We start from the raw sequence: 19,466 nt of genomic DNA, 5'->3' as shown, positions 1-19,466 counted from the left end.
AGTAGGTGAGTGAATGAATAAACTGTGTTACATCCAGAAAATGGAATATTATTCACACTAAAAATACCCAAGCTATCAGGGCATGAAAAAACAAAAGTAAACTTAAATGCACATCACTAAGTATAAGGAGTCAAACTGAATAGGCTATATACTCTAAGATTGCAACTATACAACATTCTGAAAAAGAAAAAAAATTATGGAGACAGCAAAAAGTTTACTGTTTGCTAGGGGCTCAAATGAAGGAGATGAATAGATAGACCACAAAAGATTTTTAGGGCAGTGAAACTAATCTCTATGAGACCATAATGGTGGATACATGTTATTATACATTTGTCAAAATCCGTAGAATATACAACACCATGAGTGAAGCCTAATGGAAGCTACGGCCTTTGGGTGATAGTGATGGTCAATGTAGATTCATCAATTTCAACAAATGTACCACTTTTGTGTAGGATGTTGACAGTGGAGGAGACTGTGGATCTATGACGGCATAGGGTGTATGGGAACTGTGTACTTTCTACTCAATTTTGATATAATCCTAAAACTACTCTAAAATATAAAATTATTAAAATAAACAAACAAACCTGTTCAAAACTACTAAAAACATAATAATATCTGACCTTACAATCTACAAAATAATAGACTTAAGTAATTGGTATATTTAGCATTTAAACCAAGTATATTGGATCTCCCATGTAAAATATATGTTTTTTTAAGGAATAAAATCAGTATGATTGCATGAAGAGATGGATATTAATAAAAAATATTTTTAAAAAACAGCTTTATAATAAAACTACCTTAACTTTGATAAAGTGGCTTTATGTCACAGAGAGCTCTTTGAAAGATCCTAAAAGAGCAGTTTAATAGTTAAGAACTTAAGATCTATTGAAATAATGGACTGTAAAACAGAGATCACAAATTAAGCTGTAAGTATCCTTTCTATTGTTTGCTAAAGTAACTAAAAAATAACAAATAAGCACATTAAAAAGAGAATACTAATAATTCTTCAACTTGACACATTTTCACAAATATAGTCGTTTAAAAATAAGTAAAATGTATACAATTGATTTTATTTATCTTCTTTAGTCTTCACAAACTTGTCACAGAAACTGCTCACTGAAATTCCAATATGCCTGTAGAAGCACTTTGCTTTATTGTAGATCTCATTCATGTCAGCAAACATTTTTTTCCACTTTATATTTACATTGGAATTTTAAGTGATTATTTTCATGTTATGACTCAAAGTTTTGACTCCTGCTTCTAACAGAGTGGTCCCAGGAAAAGAGAATATATATGTTGGGTAAATACTATTTAACTTTTTCTGAATATTTGAAGCATTTGGTTTTAAAATCAAATCACTTTAAACTTTCTCTAGTTACTTCTCATTTTTCTCCCAAATACATAATCAAGTGCTTAAGTTTTGGCCTTGAAGAACTCATGCAAAAGCACACTATTGGTCCCCCCTTACACAAGACTCACCCATCCTGTCCACAGAGATGTCAGATCTAGTGTTATTTTTTTTTTTCACTGCATAAACTTCTCTTGCTAAGACACATGTTCTAACCCTACTTTTTTTTTTTTTTTTTTTTTTGGCTAATACTCAAGCCTGTTCTTTTCATTATTGCTGAATATCTTTATCCAAGAATAACTCTGATTTCCCTTAAACTATAACCAAAATATCTCAGTTAATTGAAAAGCAATGTAACTGAACTTTAAATGCATTAACACACTGAAAGGCATTAAATCATTAAAGACCTGACATATCAGAATGGAAGTTATGAGTATGCCAAATATTAAACCCAGGTAACAGTAAAATCATGAAACTTGGATTAGGTGACTCTCTTATGCTCAGATGGCAAACAAGAAACAAAGCCAAGATTCAGATCCAGGTTTTGACCTCCATCAGCTCTCCTGTGTCCATGGCTCAGGCTTATAAAAACCGTATCTCTGCCTCCCACCCCAAAGTCCCTAACAACTCGGCTTAGAAAAAATTCTCTCCTGTGAAGCAACGATTGCCATGCTGTACAAAGTACTTTCCACAACACAGATACATCTGAAAGGACATATTGTTGTCTAGGATGGTACTACAGTTAAGGAAGAAGGAAGGCAGGGAAACTTCTTTTCAAAGACAAAAACAAAACAAAACAAACAAAAACCTGAAGCAGCTAAGAAATGCCCAGCACTGCACAAAATCTCAGAGATACGATAATAAACGAGATGTAGTCTTCACCATCTACAATTTTACAGTCTAACCCTGATGTGCGCAGAGAGCGAGGGGAACCTTACAAGCTGGATGTCAACACAGAAATGGGTTGTTTACGTACCAAACTTTTCCAGGAACTTCCGATAAGCCAGTGGGTCTCAAAATATGTTTTCTGGACCAGCAACAAGCATCACCTGGGTACTTACGAGAAATATAAATTCAGAGGCCCCAAACTGTCTTTGACTTACTGAATCAAAAGCTCTGAGGGCAGGCCCTGGCTATTCTGCTGCTCACTCAAGTCTGAGAAGCACTGCTGAACACAAATGTAATAATTTGTCCAGATTTATACAGGTAAGTCTAATGGGTATTCCATTCCTGGTTTTATGCCCACGGCTAAATAAAATCTGTCTAGTTCATATCACTTACAAAGGTTTTAAGTGAACTGCTCCCATTCCTTCACCTCCACCACCGCACCCTGAGGGATTTTAAATGCTACAGATTACCTAACACATGGCTACCTTCATATGCTACTCCGGTATCATTGCTAAGCAGCCCTCTCCAATGTGGTCAAAGCACACCCATAAATCCTTCTGGCTGCAGTTCTGTGACGGGGCTATTTTTCATGATGACGGCAATATATTTCAAAAAGCCTTTAACATAAACCTTGCATTGTACACTTCTCATGAATAATAAATCAGTCATCTAAATAACCTTACTAAAACCCACTTCCACAGGCATTCCCTTGGTATGGTGTTAGGGCCTTGGAACTCAATGCTGCCCATTTGACTGGCAGGTATGGTTCCTCCCCAGCTCATCAGGCTTCTGATGCCAAATGCACACTCGGCTCGTGTTTTCCACTCAAGGTTTTTTGGCTTGGAGTTCACTCGAGTCTCTCTTAGAGCTTAGAACTGGAGGCAGATTTTTTTTTTTTTCTAAGTTACTCTACCAATCTTAGCATAGAATTATCTTCATCACAGAGTCAAAATGTTGTCACTCTATTCTTTGAAGGTGTTAAGAGCCAGACTCCTGCTCACTGGATGTGTTACCACCTCCCTGGTGTTACCCTTGCCTGTTTGATCCTCATCTCCGTATCTACATTCCACCATCAAAGAAGGGGGAAAGAAAAAGAGGAGAGTAAATGGATTTTACTTTATGGATACAATCTGAAAGGTGCCCACATCTCTTCTGTTTATAGAACAATGGACAGCAATTAGGCACATGGCCCCAGCAAGCTGCAAAGGAAGCTGGGAAATGTTTATTCTGGGTATCAATTTGCGTAAATGAAAGTGGACTATTGTTTCAGAACAGAGAGAACAGCTATTGCTGGAGAACTGTTGATCTTTGCCACTTTTTCCTGGTTAACTAGCAGAACACACGAGAAGCAGCGTTTTCAGCTGAAAGCATTAGTCCACCTATTGCCTGCTCCATCCTCTATGAGTCTGCAGAAATTGGTCAATTATGTATTTTGGTCCTTGTTCCCAAGCCACTTGTGACCTATCTGATGAGGAAGTAAACACCAGAGATGAAAGGTTTATTTCCAATTTCTCACACTGGAGTCCTCAAATCACCTTCAGAATGACCTTAGGTATTTAATTGGAATCCTAGTTCCTCCCCAGACTTGGTGAATCAGAGTCTCTGGTAACATGGCCCAGGAACCTACATTTTAGCATTACCCCCAGAAGAGTCTTAGGCACATTAAACTTTAAAACCACTGCAGAGTCAGAGGAAGAAACGGCTAGATTTTAATTTTGGGGGGATCTCTCTGTCTTATCTTATGCCCTCCCACTGCTAATGTTCTTCTGTAATATCTGCACGTTGGTCTTTCTATATTTATTAATCCCTGGCAGGTGTTAGAGCTCAAATGTTCCAGAAGAAAACAGTGAAACTTTCACAGTTATTCTTTCACAGTTACTCTCTTACACAAAACAGTTACACTTTCACAGTTATTCTCTTATATAAGCTTCTTACCAACCCTGTAAGGTAGCTAGCAAGATGTTCCTATTTAACAAACAAGTAAACTTACTTGACATTCAGAGAGGCCAAGAGACTGGCCCAATGCTACATGGCTCTTAAGAGGTACAGGTGGGTTAAGATCTTTACCTAAGCACAGGCCCTGTGCTAGTCTTCACCTTCTCGCAACTGTCTCCCACATAATAAGAAAGCTGAGAGCATGACCGCAAAGGTGACCCCAAGGTGGCTTCTGCTTTGCCACCTTTGACCCACGAGGATGTTTATTTTGATACATTTGCCCACAGTACCTGCAATTATTCCAACTAGAAGGACTACTTGGCAACTTTTAATGTTGAAAGTGGTATCTAAGGTCAAAGGGTTTTCCTGAGGGAGGTGGGAGGGAAGTAATACTAACTGGCCAAAGCACGAGTTTAGGCTCTTCACACATTATGGATACAACTCACACTCCAAAGACCAAAGACTTGGTCACTCCATCATTCTGATTTATCTTACGCTGGGCTTAGAGTGTATACGTGGTCCACGATCCTGCATTTACCTTTACGTTCTTCTAATTATGCTCAACAATGTAAAACATATGCACCACTTGAAGGAGTTATGAATAGATGTGGGATTTCAACATCACTAGTGCCATTTCACTTTCAAAGTTTGGAAAGACCTGCGGCTCATCCGAATCTTGTGCCCACATTGGATTCTTCCTGTGCTGTGCCTGCCGCAGGCTGTGCTTTGAGACTCGCACCGGGGTTCTAAGGCATCAGAGTCTGTGAATGAACTGTCAGCACATCTGTCTGGCTTGCATTTCCATCTGTTCATGTGGTGTGCACCTGTACTTGGCTGATTAGACAAGAACAAGGGAAAGAGTCTTCTAATGCTTTTCTCCTTACAGTCAACACTGAGATTTTTTTCACTTTTTATGTGATAGAGTGTTAGAGAGGGGAAAAAAAAAAAAAACATGAAACACAATTCACCAGACAGGTTTTAGTCCCGGGGCTCCCATTTACACCCATCACCACGGACATACCTGCACTGGGGCACTTCTAAACCTCGCTTTCTCCATCTGTAATTACGTCTGCCTTTTCACTATGTTAGTGTGAGAATAACAGGAAGCAATGGATGCGCAAGTGCTTTGTAAATATAAAAAATGCAATTCTGCGTATGCCATATATTCTTATGTCACTGAGACCGAAGCACAAACTAAAACTTACAGAGTGTAGGATCCTCCTAGAATACGGGGTTTGCCGGTTGACTGAAAAAAATCCGTATGTGTTCTACTGCTTCCATATGCTTAAATTATTCTCCATTTCAGCGAGTATAAAATCGGGATCAAAACATGCAGGAAGAGAGGATTTTGGAAGAATTGACAGGTAATTAACATTTTAAATATGCTTTTTAATCTTCCAAAACGTTTTAATCTCTTCAAATGGTGTGTAGGAGAGGCACTACCGAGCTGCTTCAGCCAAGGCAGGGAACAAAGTGCTTAGATTAGGGAGTACAGCTCAGACTGCAGCAAATATTGCATGAAATCATTCCAGATGGATACAAGTGCCCATAATTAGTAGCAAACACTGTGCAAAGCATATTAGAAGGAACAACCTCCTTCAGAATGCCCCTGAATTAGACTAGCCCAGGTATGTAAGGTGAATTTTCAGTGATGGTAAATAAACACCAAGAAAGTCTATATATGAAAACTAATATAAGAAGATGACAGCCCGGTGCAGATGTAGAGAAAGACAGTGTCTGAACATATGAAAGGGAATCAGAACCACCTGGACATTTATTATAATGGGGAGGAGAAAGGTACAGGAGGGGGAAGAGGGGACCTGGGATAAGAAGAGGGAAGGAGAGGAGGAGGAGGTGGAAGGAGAAGAGAGACAGGAAGAGGAGATCCATAGAAGACCCAGAATCAGATGTAATTAATGGAAAGATTTCCATCACTTCCTGAGCAAGGTAGGATTAGGAATGAAAAGATCATTGTAAATAGATCTGTGCATCATTAGAGTTCAGGAAAACTACTTCCTAAAGCAATGGCACATTGTATATAAAGCTCACCCCAAAATGTAGGTCAGTTATTCTCAAAAAAAAATGTTCACATTCATTGCACAAAGGTTTTGAGTTAAATAAATAGGTTCTCTAAATGCTATTAAACAACTCTTAATGTGGGTTATAATTCTAAGGAATACTAGCTCTATGAAATAGTCATAGCTACAACATCACAAACAATTCTGTGATTAAATATATTCGAGGAGCATTGTTCTTTGATGCAGGGCATCTCTGAAATTGATATGAAGAGAGCCTGATGGAGTCTGCAGGGCAGACTAGAGGTCATGGTACTTCTAGTGGAGCTCAGGCTCCCTTGAAAAGCCTTTCTGACAATTAAAATCAAGACTGAAGTGCCCTGAGGGGATAAATTCAGGCTGACAGCACAACTTATAGAACAGATGATTTCTGGAATCAGGTATACATGATGGCTGGTTGATGGTGGCGAATTGATAGGGGTATTGACAAAATTTCAAGAGACTAATATAGCCAAATAAAAAAGGAACATTATATTAGTGGCTTAAGGTCATTAATCAACCATTTTCATTGAAGAAATTATGGTGGTTGACAACCTCATTAGTAATCAACATAATTCAAATTTATAAGAGATAACATTTTTATGTATCAAATTTGTTTTTAAAAAATTTAAAGAGACTATGAAGGACTTAGTAAGAGAAGGAAAGTGAAAGTATAATGAAAAGGTATTTTTAAATACTACTAAAAAGAAAATAAATTTGTATAACCCCCTTGGGAAATAATTTGACAATATATTTGACTATCTTAAGATTCTTAATTACATTGTAATTCAGTGCTGCCATTTCTTAACAATGAACCTAAAAACAATACAAGAAAAAAAGGCACCAGGCAAAAAGTCGTTCATTGTTCAATATTTTATAATAATATAAAACACGAAAGCAACATAAATGTTTTCCAGAAGAGACAGCTAACTGAATAAATAGACATGGCTAATTTGTCTCCTCATTGTTTCTCTTACATTTAGATTGTAATCTGAGACACCAGTAGAGAACAACAGCTGTAGGATTTCTTACCAAGAAAATGATCAAGATAACAACTCCAATGAAATGAACCTTTGTTTTCAATAAAAGATATTAGCCAAGAGAATCCCCTTAAGACTTGGCATAATTGCTAGTCTGTGACAGATTAAAACAGACCAAATTTCTTGGGTAATTTTTGAGCCAGCAGCATCAAAAGCACAGAGAATTTAGAATACTTTGGGGCGGATTTACTGCAAGTTTCTTCACTTAAGTTTCAAGTCCAAAACCAGGGAATCACACCTTGAAGAGACAGGTTCCTTGCAAGTAACAGAAACAATGCTTGCCATCTTGTAAGAAATGTTCATGTTGTGTGTGTGTGTGTGTGTGTGTGTGTGTGTGTATGTATATTGCCTATCCCTATCTATCTATCATCTATCTATCTATCTATCTAGCTATCTATCTATCTATTATCTATCATCTATCTATCTATCTATCTATCTATCTATCTATCTATCTATCATCTATCATCTATCATCTATCTATCTATGTTGTACTGTCAGTCTGAATTTATGCCCTCTGGGCACTACTTCAGTCTTGATTTTAATTGTCAAAAGGCTTTTCAAGGGAGCCTGAGCTCCACTAGAAGTACTCTGATGTCTAGCCTGCCCCTGAAGACTCTTCAGGCTCTCTTTACATCATATGATATGAATGAACTGTTATACTCAAAGATTTTGGTAGGTCTAGGATGGCTGGAAAACAAGTATTAGAAAATAGGCAGGACACTCAGCAGAAAGACAATACCAAGACTGTACTGCAGCTACTATTGATGGGTCCTCCAAAATATTCTCTAAGCATTCAGAATTCTGGCAGAAAACGCATGGTCAGGGTTAGGTAGTATGATTGTACAAGAAGACAAATAACGGAAGGGTCTGGCCTCCCTCAGCTCCCATTAACGGATGGCCGTGGAAGGAGGCACTAAGGCTACAAACAAAGGAAAATACCCCCAGATGGGAGAATAAAGTGCTAAGAGTAAAGGGTATTGGTTGGAGGTTCTAAAGCCAGAAATTGACGACGTTTGCTACCATCATCTCCAGAGCCACTTTGTACTCACCAAGGGCTATCACAAAAACCACGAAATATGCTATTCACAAGATCATGTTCTTTATAACATCAATACAAGCTCTCCTCCCCTTTGTAGGGGTTCCCAGGTCACTCCCATCCAAGATTAGTACCTACAGGATCATGCTTACGTGACTTGCCAGATAATTCTATTTAGGCTCTCTTTCTATCAGGTCTCATCTGCTTGTACTTAATTTATCACTCCATGCCATTTGGATTATTATCTCTGGCTTCTGCTTCGCTGTCTCACCAGGAATGACAGTCACTGAGTCTAGAATGCCATTATCTTTTAAGAGGGGAGACAGTTCTCTCATTCTTCTTCTCTAACTGGCTAGCAAATTCTCAATGTGATTTTCTACTTTTATTTAGGGTATCCAATGCCTTCTTCTCTCACTGATGTCTGCTAACAATTCTGAAAATATCTGTAAAGAAAATTTCCCCAAAGAGATGATATGTCTGGAATGCTCAGATAGATAGACTGTGCCTCAATCTGCCTTTCGTTCTACCCAATTCCAGCAGCATTTACAGAGATGCTGCTGTATACCAGACTTCCTGATTACGAGTGGGATATGAATGAGACCAGCCACCAGCCTTCAATGCACAATGCCTTGAGAAATACAGACATAGATTGAACAAGCTATACTACCGACACGGTAAATGGTAGTTATTGATACCAGCTAGGTTTTATGGAATCCAGAGGAGGGAGAATTGGCATTTCTAGGAGGCTGGGAAAGTGTCTCAAAAAATTATATTTACATTTTACTTTGAATGTTGCAGTAGGTCTCTCTCTCTTACACACACACACACACACACACACACACAGAGGCATACATAATCCAATTATAACCTAATTGATGTCTAATCTTGCTGAGCAAGCAGGAAGGCTGGACCTTTAACTCAGGCTAGCACTGAAGCTGTAACTAAGCACGGAGTAGAGAGAACCAGAAGGAAATTTAGAAAAATGTGCAGCCTAGACAATAGTGGCTCAGGGAATAAGAAGTTATCTGAAATGTGCAGTTTGATTAGGGAAGCAGAATGTGAAAAGGGGGAAACACTTTGAGGCAACAGAAGGAGGAAGGAATAGCCTTTTAGGATGATGTACAGTCTGCCTTAAAGATTTTTAAAAATTAAAATCTAAAGAGTCCAAGTCATTTGTTTCTTCTTTCCTTGTTCCTTTAAATGTCCCTGATATGCCATCCAGCACAGGCTGTGGGGGATAGCAGGTGCAGTGTGGCTCAATACTCCGTCCCTGGGATTATCCAAAGCCACCTCCTGCTGCCACCAGCTCTCATTTTCCCCTTGGATGACTCTTTAACAGGTGCCCCTCATTCACGCTACACGTTTTTACCATACTTTTCCAGTAATTCTCCTGGCCCTGTGGAATGATATCTATTATTTCTAGATTTCTTTTTAATTGTTCTTTATATTCTTCTTCACAAATTGTCATCAACATTTTTAAATTAAAAAAAAAATCATTATTTACTAAATATTTGCTATTGGCAAATTGACCAGGCCAGGGGTTTGTACATACACTTTTCTTAAAATTTCTCCATAAATATTTGAGGTAGATTAATTTAAGTAGATGATTCAACTTTGGGAATGAGGAAAAAAATGTTTGAGTATTAACAAAAACAAAAAAGTACAAAAACAGTGGTTAACAGAATCTATCCCAAGACTCCTCTGCCACCGAACTCCTGGGCGTTTTGACAATCTCATTTCCTAATTAATCTGGGTATTGCTCAAGCACGCACTGGGATTGTATTTCTGCCATTTCCTCAACATTCTACACTGCTGCACTGATTGAAATTCTACACAACCTAACAAAAACATCGCCATTTCTATGAAGCCTTCCTGGATTTCCAAAGACCTCCAAACAACTTTGTCAGTTTTATCACGTGACCTATTATGTTGACAGACGCATCTCGCTTCCCATCTGCACGGTTATGTCTCTAAAAGTGAGGGAGTAGCTTCCTTTTGCTCCAGTCTTCTCTGCATGTAGCACAGGGCTTTGCACTCAGTATTTGATAAGCATTTTCTATCACATCTCCTCTTTCAAACAGATTTTACAGGAAAAAAAATGTGGCTTACATATGATACTAAATGGATCATTAAATTTGGCAGATGTCACTTTGCTTCTAAAAGAAACTCTTGAACAGTTTCCCTTTAGAACATCTTATTCCAGGCTGGTTGTCATGGCCAACAGAATAATAAGATAGCTACTATGGGCTTCAACAAGAAATATGTCTAATTCCCTTCCCTGTTGGGGCAGTTATACAGAGAATTACCCTCCCACACACCCCTGTGAGAATACGCAGTGCTTCCTGTGAGCCTGGTATTGTGAGGAGGGCTTTAGTGAGAGTCTTATGGGGATGTTAGGGGAGAAAAGAAGATGAAGGGATGTTTATATTTAAGGTAGATTAAATTATTCTACTTTGGAAACAAGAAAGAAAATGTAAGTATTAAAAACAACAGTCATTTACTAAACACTTCTCAAGTTCTGGGAATTTTGCTAAGCATCTAATACCAGTTTTCAGACGACATTACCTAATGTGGGCTAACCCACATTTTTGAGGTCATAAAAGTAGTATGTGGCAAAGCTGTGGTTCAGACTCAACTTGTTCTGAGCCCCAAAACCTTGCTTTTTACCATCATTCTATAATCTAACCTTAATGTGAAGTTTACCTCAGCATTCTGCGTTATCACATCCCCTGGCGTAAATACCTGATACCTTTAAGGAATAGATGTGGACTGAGAGGAAATAGCTCACGGAGTGAAAAGTGCTGTATTCAAATTCTTGTCCCACCGGTATCCAGCTGTGGGAGGCTCACTACATCTACAATTCTCTGAACATCAACTTTTAAAATGAAGCCCAGTTAACATTTGTTGTTTGTCTATCCCATATCCAGCTCTCTTTCTTGTGGAAACAGCCCTGATTTTGGACCGAGGTCCACATCTTCATGACAGTCCTTCTCCCTATCTTGAGAAGTGGTACTTGTGAACCAGCATAAGCCAGTTCACCAGCCTCACAGCTCTGGTCAGAATGATAGGCTCAAGAGCAAAATGCTTCCCTGAGCGTGAATCTCCAGGCTTATACTCAGAATGGTGATCGATCTTTTCCACTAATGCTGAATGTGGAAGAACTGTGACCAGGAAGACACAGCCTGTCTAAGAATGGAGTCACCACACAAAAAGCGGAGCCCAGAAAAGGATAGAGAGAAACCAGTCCCAGCAAGATCATGGAGTCCTGTAGGTCTAGTTGAGCCAAAAAACAAATCTGTTATCTGAAATTGATTATCACAGTCTTTCTTTATTTTTCTTTTTGGATCTTACGTTTCGGTCACAACCAAAAACACTGTAAATACTATCAGTATATATGTATACATAATCTCTTTGAGCTCAAAATTCTGTCATTTCCTTGTTATGAAAATTTAAGGCATACTGGCTTTTCATTATACGTTATCTCCATGTGAAAAATTCACGTTCTTCATGAAGATAATAAAGTTGACTTTATAGGTACTTCAAACATGTATACCAGGCTGAGCATAATGCCCAGCACATGGTAAGTGCATTATGTAGTACTCTTACCGTGATTATGGAACAAACATTTGAAAATCATTTACTGTGATTTTCAATTACAAGATATATAAATACAAGTTAGAAAATTAGTTAGTGATAGTCTTTCCTGACCCCAGCTCCCTCTAAATTACCTATAGCACAGTAACTTTTAATTTTTTCAAAAAAAATTTTTCAAAAAATTTTTCAAATTTTTTAAAACATTTTCCCTTTCTCTCTCTCTTTTTTAAAGATTTTATTTATTTGACAGAGACAGAGAGAGGAGGAACAGAGAGCACGCACAGGCAGGGGGATTGGGAGAGGGAGATGCAGGCTCCCTGAGGAGCAGGAAGCCCAACTTGGGGCTTGATCCCAGGACCCTGGGATCATGACCTGAGCCAAAGGCAGACGCCTAACTGACTGAGCCACCCAGGCGCCCCTCAGTTTTGCGTTCAGATAATAATTCTATTAATAATTACAACTGTTACGCAATTGTCTTAAAATAGTCTTAGACAATTTAGATGGATCATCACTCTGAAATTCAATTATTGGCCTCGTGGATAAGGAACCTTCAAGAGTCCTCATCTACTTATGTGTAAAGGAGACTAGTAACGCCTACTTTCTAGGGTTGAATGAGGAATGAACATATTTTTTAAACACTCTGAGATATAATTTACATACCATAAAGTTCAACCATTTAAAGAGCACAATTCAGTGGTTTTTAGTATATTAACAGAGTTGAATAAATCTTAGCATTATTGAATTCTAAAATATTTTATCACCCCTCAAAAAATTCCTGTACTCATTAGCAGTCACTTTCCATTCCCTTTTGTTCTCCAATCCCTGGAAATTTCTAATCTACTTTCTGTCTGTATGGATTGGCCTCTTCTGGAGATTTCATATGAAAGGAAACATACAGTGTGTGATCTTTAGTTAATGCCTTTTTTCATTTGGCATTATATTTTCAATGTTCATTCATGTTTTATTTAGTATGTATCAAATTTCATTCTTTTCTATTGTCAAATAATATTTTATAGATATGCCACATTTTGTTTACCTATTCATTGGCTGATGGGCATTTGGCTTGTTTCCACTTTCAAGCTATTATGGAAAATGACACTATGAATATTCATAATTCATGTACAAGTTTTGATATAGATATGAGTTTTTATTTCTCTTGGGTATATATTTAGGAATAGAATTGTTGGACCATATGGTCATTCTATGTTTAACATTTTGAGGGATGACCAAACTGTTTTCCAAATCAGCTATACAATTTTACCTTCCCACTAGCCATTCCCCTACATCCTTGAACACATAATTTTATGTGTCAACCTGACTGAGCTAAGGGATCCAGTTAGATGATAAAACATTATTTGTGTGTGTGCGTGCGTGAGTGTCTCTAGAAGAGATTAGCATCTGAATCAGTAGACTAGGTAAAGAAGATAGACCTCAACAGTGTGGGTGGACATCATCCAGTCTGATAAAGGCCTGAACAGAAAAGGATCAAGAAGGGGGAATTCACCTTCTCTGCTTGAGCTGAGACATCCATCTTCTACTGCCTTCTGACCTTGGTGCTCCTGCTTTTCAGGCATTCAGGTTCAGAGTGGGATTTGTGGGATACATGCCATTGCTCCTACGCCTGCTGTCACCCCTAATTCTCAGGCCCTTGGACTCACATTTATACCACCCATTGGCTCCCCTGGTGCACAAGCCATGGGCTTTGAACTCAATTACACCACTGTCTTTCCTGGTTCTCCAGCCTGCAGACTACTGATCCTGGGACTTCTAGGCCTCCAAAATCACATGAGCGTATTCCTATAATAAATATCTATATAGGTATCTATATATTTCTAGATAGGTAGATAGGTAGGTAGGTACATAGATAGATAGATAGATAGATAGATAGATAGATAGATAGATAGATAGATAGAGAGGAGTTGGTTTATGTCATTTTATATATTCTTAGTTCTCTCTAGAGAACCCTGCCTAATATACAGTTAGTATTATTTTTTAATTTTAGCCATAATTATGACTCCGAGTGATCTCTCACAATTTTTCCAGCTTCACTGAGATATAATTCATAAATAATGTTGTGTAAGTTTAAGGTGATTTGATAAAGGTATACACTGTTAAATGATTACAGTAAGTTAACACCTCCATCACCTCACGTAATTGCCTTTTGTGTGTGTGTGGTGAGAGCATTAAAGATCTCTCTTAGCAACTTTCATGTATATAGTACAGTATGTTTAACTATAGTTACCATGCTATATATTAGCTCTCCAGAATTTATTCACCTTATAACTGGAAGTCTGTATCCTTTGACCAGCATCTCCTCATTTCCCTCTCCCCTCAGCCCCTGACAACCACCATTCTACTATAAGTACAGCTTTTTCAGGTTCCTCAATCAAGTGACATCCCATTAGTTTTGGCCTATTTTATTTCCATTTTTGTTTAAGATTTAAAAAAATTCCTTTTGATTTCTTCTTTGATGCATTGTTTGTTCAGGAGTGTGTTGTTTAATTTTAACATATTTGTGAAATTTTCAGTTTTTCTCCTGTTATAGATCTCTAGTTACACACCATTGTGGTCTCAAAAAATTCTTGTATGATTTCAACCTTCTTAAATATGCCAAGACTTGTTTGTGAGCTAATATATGAGCTATCCTGGAGAATGTTCTGTGTGCACTTGTGCATTCTGCGGCTGTTGGATGGACTGTTCTGTAAATGTCTGTTAGGTCCATTTGGTCTAAGGTATAATTCAAGTCCAATGTTTCCTTATTGATTTTGTCTGGATAATCAAGCTTTCGTTTCAAGTGGGGTGTTAAAGTTCCTTACTAATATTGTACTGTTGTCTATTTCTCCCTTCAGGAGTATTTGCCTAATATATTTATTGTTGTGTCCCTTAAATTTTTTCATTGCTGTCTTCACACCTGAAGAAGCAGTCACTTCCTCTGTTACATACTGACTGGGTTTATAGAGAAATACCTTCTGTCAAAGTGCTAGGGATTCTGAAACTCTGTCAGACTTTTTCTATGAGTATGTCCCACACTTCCTGTTCCCTCTTGTGTCAGATTCTTAAGTTTGTATGCCTTCTCTTGATCCTGCAGGGCCTGGCCAAGGGCTGGCAGCCTCCCTTTTGCTTTCTTGAAGTCAATGTATATGCTCAACTTTGTGGTTTCTCCCAGGCCCGCAGAGTCAGGCTGACTCTTTGTGAGGCATTCCCAGCGGCTTGTCCCCAGTGACTCCCATTCGCCTGATGGAGTCTGTGATGCAGTAGTCCTATCTGAGCCTTTTGACGCCCTCTGGAGCTCTATCATCCCCTCTCCCGTCTGTTTCCCACCCCTGTCACACAACACACCTCAGTATAATGAATGGGGCTAAAAAGAAGTGAGCCTTTTTAGCAGTGTCTTGCACAGTTGGGGAAGCCTAGCACTCACTCACATGCTTTCACTTTCCCACGTGGGAGAAATCATGGCCTGAGAAGATCTCTCTTGGCACTGAGCTAAGCAGCTCAGCAGAAGGGTGATGCAGATAAAGGGATACTGTTCCTTTTACCCTCTTCAACATGTCCAACCTCTGATGTTGTTTCTTCAACAGTGTGCTAGAACTTTGCTGGGCTCCTGAACTTCCAAAAGGATCTCTTGTCCATGGGTAATTGTCTAAATCTGTGTTCTTTTTGGAGAAGATGTTAGAAAACTTTTATTCCACCACGAGGATGACATCATTCTCCTCCTCCATATGGTTTTGATTTGCATTTCCTTAATGCAAATTTTAAATGTGCTTATTGGTAATTTGCTTACTTTCTTTGAGGAAATGAGTATCCTTTGCTTATTTTTAACTGAGTTATTTATATTTTCATTATTGCGGCAAAAGAGTTCTTCATATATTCTGGATACAAGTCCTTTATGATATGAGTTGAAATAGTCTTCCCATTCTGCAGGTTGTTTTCTCACTTTCTCTGTTTTGTCATTTGAAGCAAAAAATTTTCAATTTCAAGGAAGTCCAATTCATCTACTTTTCTTTTTTCTCTTATGCTTCTGTGCTATATCTAAGAAACCACTGTCTAAACCATGGTCACAAATATTCACTCATGTTTTCTTCGACTTTTTTTAGTTTTAGCTCTTACATACACATTTATGATCCATTTGACATAATTTTTTATATGATCTAGCCAGGAGGAATGGGGTAAATCTTTCCAGTGTAAAAAGAATGCCAACTTTGAATTTCATGAATAACAATGAGCCATCATAATAAGTCAGAATACAAACTTCCCATATGCCCACTGTGGGAAGTCCCTCAAGTTTCATTTACATCTAGCACAAATGTAACAACTGTCTGCTTGTGACTACACAAATCTCAGAACATGGAGAATCATCAAAATCCACACTTTTATTTTTTTTCAAAATCACTTCCTTGTAAAATGTAATTAATATCTTCTTTTAATCATTATATCTTTAACCTCAAGTGACTTTCCCAATTTTTCCAATTAAAGCCCACCTATTGTTCAACTTAAAAAACGTTTTAAAAATGCCTACTCTGTGCCAACGCACTATGTCAGCTGAATGGGTGAGAAGTAGGGTGCTGAGTGACAGGAGCAGGGGAGACAAGGCATTCAAGAAAAGTAAGAATGTGCAATCAAACCTCTATAACAAAAGTGCATTCATAGATAGAAACGGATTTAGGACAAAGAGTAATTTCATTCTGTTTAACTTAATTTCCGCCTCTTCCAATATTAATTTAGGCCTTCGTGAACTTTGTTTTATTTGAATTATAATGGCGTGTGTAGATATTGATCAACTGTGCTATGTACTTCTGAAGATAATTAGCTGGAAAGGTGGAAGCAGTGAGACAACAGTAGAAGCAAAGAAATTAGTGCTAAGTGTGGGGTGATAACAGGTGTCTGCACAGCACAGAACACCTGGGGCTCACTTGTATTAACTGTGGTCCTGGCAAACTAGTGAGCTAAGAGTGGAGGGAGATACAAAATACCTCAGTAGACTAATAACAAGCCACAGGACTGTGACTAAACTCGGCCACGATATGTCGTATCTCCCAAGAACACTGCATTTCAAAACGGAAGTGAAATAAGTCAAAGAATATGGAAGGTGCAGACATGAGGCTTAGAAGATTTTGTTTATTCTTTATATTTTTTTGTTGCTATTGTTTGTTTGGCCCCTCTCCTCAAAGACTGCCAGCTCAGCAGCACTCAAACTACACCTTACCTTGCTTTACATAAGAACATCCTTCCATCCTAAGGATTACACTGTCGACAGAGTTATTATCATTTGAAAGGCAAGGATGTAGTAATATTTTCTACCTCTATATGGATCATTAAAGTTCTTTGCAGTTGGCAACAGCTTTTTTATTTTTGCAAATGCTCCGTTTGAGACAGCCAACACAGATAGATAAACAGAGCAATATGACATTATTTTACATTCCATTTTCTCTAGGTGTAATGATAGCAACTTCTTAGAAACATTCTCCCCCCGTGAGAAAGGACAACTTTGTCTTAGTAGTTACTTGGGTTGCCTTAGAAACCATTGTGCTGTCTGAAAAGAATAGTTTTATCTTCAGAGAGAGCATCTCACAATACAGTGGGTTATAATTTTCCTGAAAAAGAAGGCAGGAAAATAATTATATTTTCCATTCTGGGGAAGGAACGAGGCTTGGATAACACAGAAAGACAGAGAAGGATGCTTCTCTAAAGACAGGCTCCCAAAAGTGTAGTCAACAATTATCACTGAAAAAGGGATCCTTAGAGGATTTACTGAAGCCGATTTAGATACAGGGTATATGAAGATTACACTTCTTTCTGGGAGCAATTCTAGAGTTTGTATGTCAGAGACATCCTGGTAAATGTGATGAAAACTATTGGTTGTCTATCCAGAAAGAAAGCATATGCATATTTACACATAAGAATCTGAATATCGGGGGCACCTGGGTGGTTCAGTCGTTAAGCGTCTGCCTTCGGCTCAGGTCATGATCCCAGGGTGCTGGGATCGAGCCCCGCATCGGGCTCCCTGCTCCGCGGGAAGCCTGCTTCTCCCTCTCCCACTCCCCCTGCTTGTGTTCCCTCTCTCGCTGTGTGTCTCTCTGTCAAATAAATAAATAAAATCTTTAAAGAAAAAGGAATCTGAATATCATTTTAGGCATCTGGAAAGAGTACCTTAATCCCATGAATAAATCCTGGATTCAAAATACTCGACCTAGGTGGCGCCTGAGTGGCCCAGTCGGTTAAGCAGCTGATTCTTGGTTTTGGCTCAGGTCATGATCTCAGGATTGTGAGATCCAGCTCCAGTGTGTACGAGCTAAGGGCAGATTCTCTCTCCCTCTGCACCACCCTCCGACCCGTGCACACTTTTGCGCACGTGTGTGTGTGTGCTCTCTCTCTCTTTAAAATAAATAAAATAAATCTTCAAAATGCTTACTTAGGATATACCCCAAGGAAGGCAATCCTAAGATTACTGGGTTTATATAAGGTTATATAAAGACCTGACAAATATACTAGGGTTTAAACTTAAAAAAATTGAAGATTTACAGTGAATGGGGTGAGAATGAAGGTGGGAGAGGGGTGCCTGTGGCATGCTAAATGACTTTAAATTATAAAAGGACTATTTCATAGAATTTGCATGGGTTCATGCCTGCACACAGCTCGAGATGGTAAAATAATCACAGGTCACATTTATCAAGTGCTTATGTTGTGACAGGTAACATCCTAAGTGTTTATATATTAACATTTTTTTTTTTTTTTACATTCACAACAATTCTGAAAGGTTGTGTCATGAGATACAGAAAGAAAAATAACTTGTTCAAGAATTTGCCCTAGAAAGGGACAGTGCCATGATGCCAAGTGAGAGAACTGGGTTAGAAAGATCACGATATCACCCTCTTCTGCTGTATAGACTCACTAGTAAAATGTGTGCTGGACAAAATTTTTGCTCAATATAGAGAAATGTTTGTTTATAATTAGGCTGTCTCACCATAATCTTCTTTTCAAACACTGTCATGCCTTTCACGTTACTATTATGCTAAAATTGTTAGGAAAAATTCACTTACTACCGAAGTTCTGAATACCTATGTAAGATGAAAGAAATTTGTTCTAATAAGTTTTGATAAAACTTCTAAAATCAAATGGGCCTCTTTTTTTTCTTTGGGAAGCATTCTAACAGTTCAGTTTTCTTCATGGTTATGTCAACTCACTGTGGTTTTTTTTAGTCAGTGTTTTGGTAATTCTATCTACGTTTTTGCACGTTAAAATATATTGTCATACAATTCTTTTCAGAATATTCTCCTTTTATATTTTAACTATCGTGTGGCATTGGTAGTTACATCCTTCTTTTCATTTATAATATTGCTTGTTTTAATCATTTTCTTGACCTATAGTTTCAGAATCTATTTCATTAGATTTTTTAATTTATCAGTGTTTGTTTTCCTTTTCTTTTTCATCAATTTCTTTTTTGTCTATTATTTCTTTGCTTGGGTTTAATTTATTTTCCTGTTCTATTTTTTTAAGTTGCACGCTTGGCTCACTAATATTTTAGGTAATCTTTTTAATATAAGAATTTAAATGCACCTTTCCCTTGGGCTATT

At 38.0% G+C, this 19,466-nt stretch overlaps 1 protein-coding gene across 2 annotated transcripts in view; it reads right to left on the bottom strand.

Annotated features, from left to right (window-relative positions):
- LUZP2 (leucine zipper protein 2) overlaps positions 1 to 19,466 on the bottom strand; it is a 467,078-nt gene that overhangs the window by 136,758 nt on the left and 310,854 nt on the right. The gene's annotated exons all lie outside the window — the stretch shown is intronic.

Source organism: Phoca vitulina, unplaced genomic scaffold, assembly GCF_004348235.1.
Source record: "Phoca vitulina isolate PV1807 unplaced genomic scaffold, GSC_HSeal_1.0 scaffold16, whole genome shotgun sequence".
NCBI classification, from domain to species: domain Eukaryota; kingdom Metazoa; phylum Chordata; class Mammalia; order Carnivora; family Phocidae; genus Phoca; species Phoca vitulina.
This window is presented reverse-complemented; position numbering and strand designations above follow the sequence as displayed.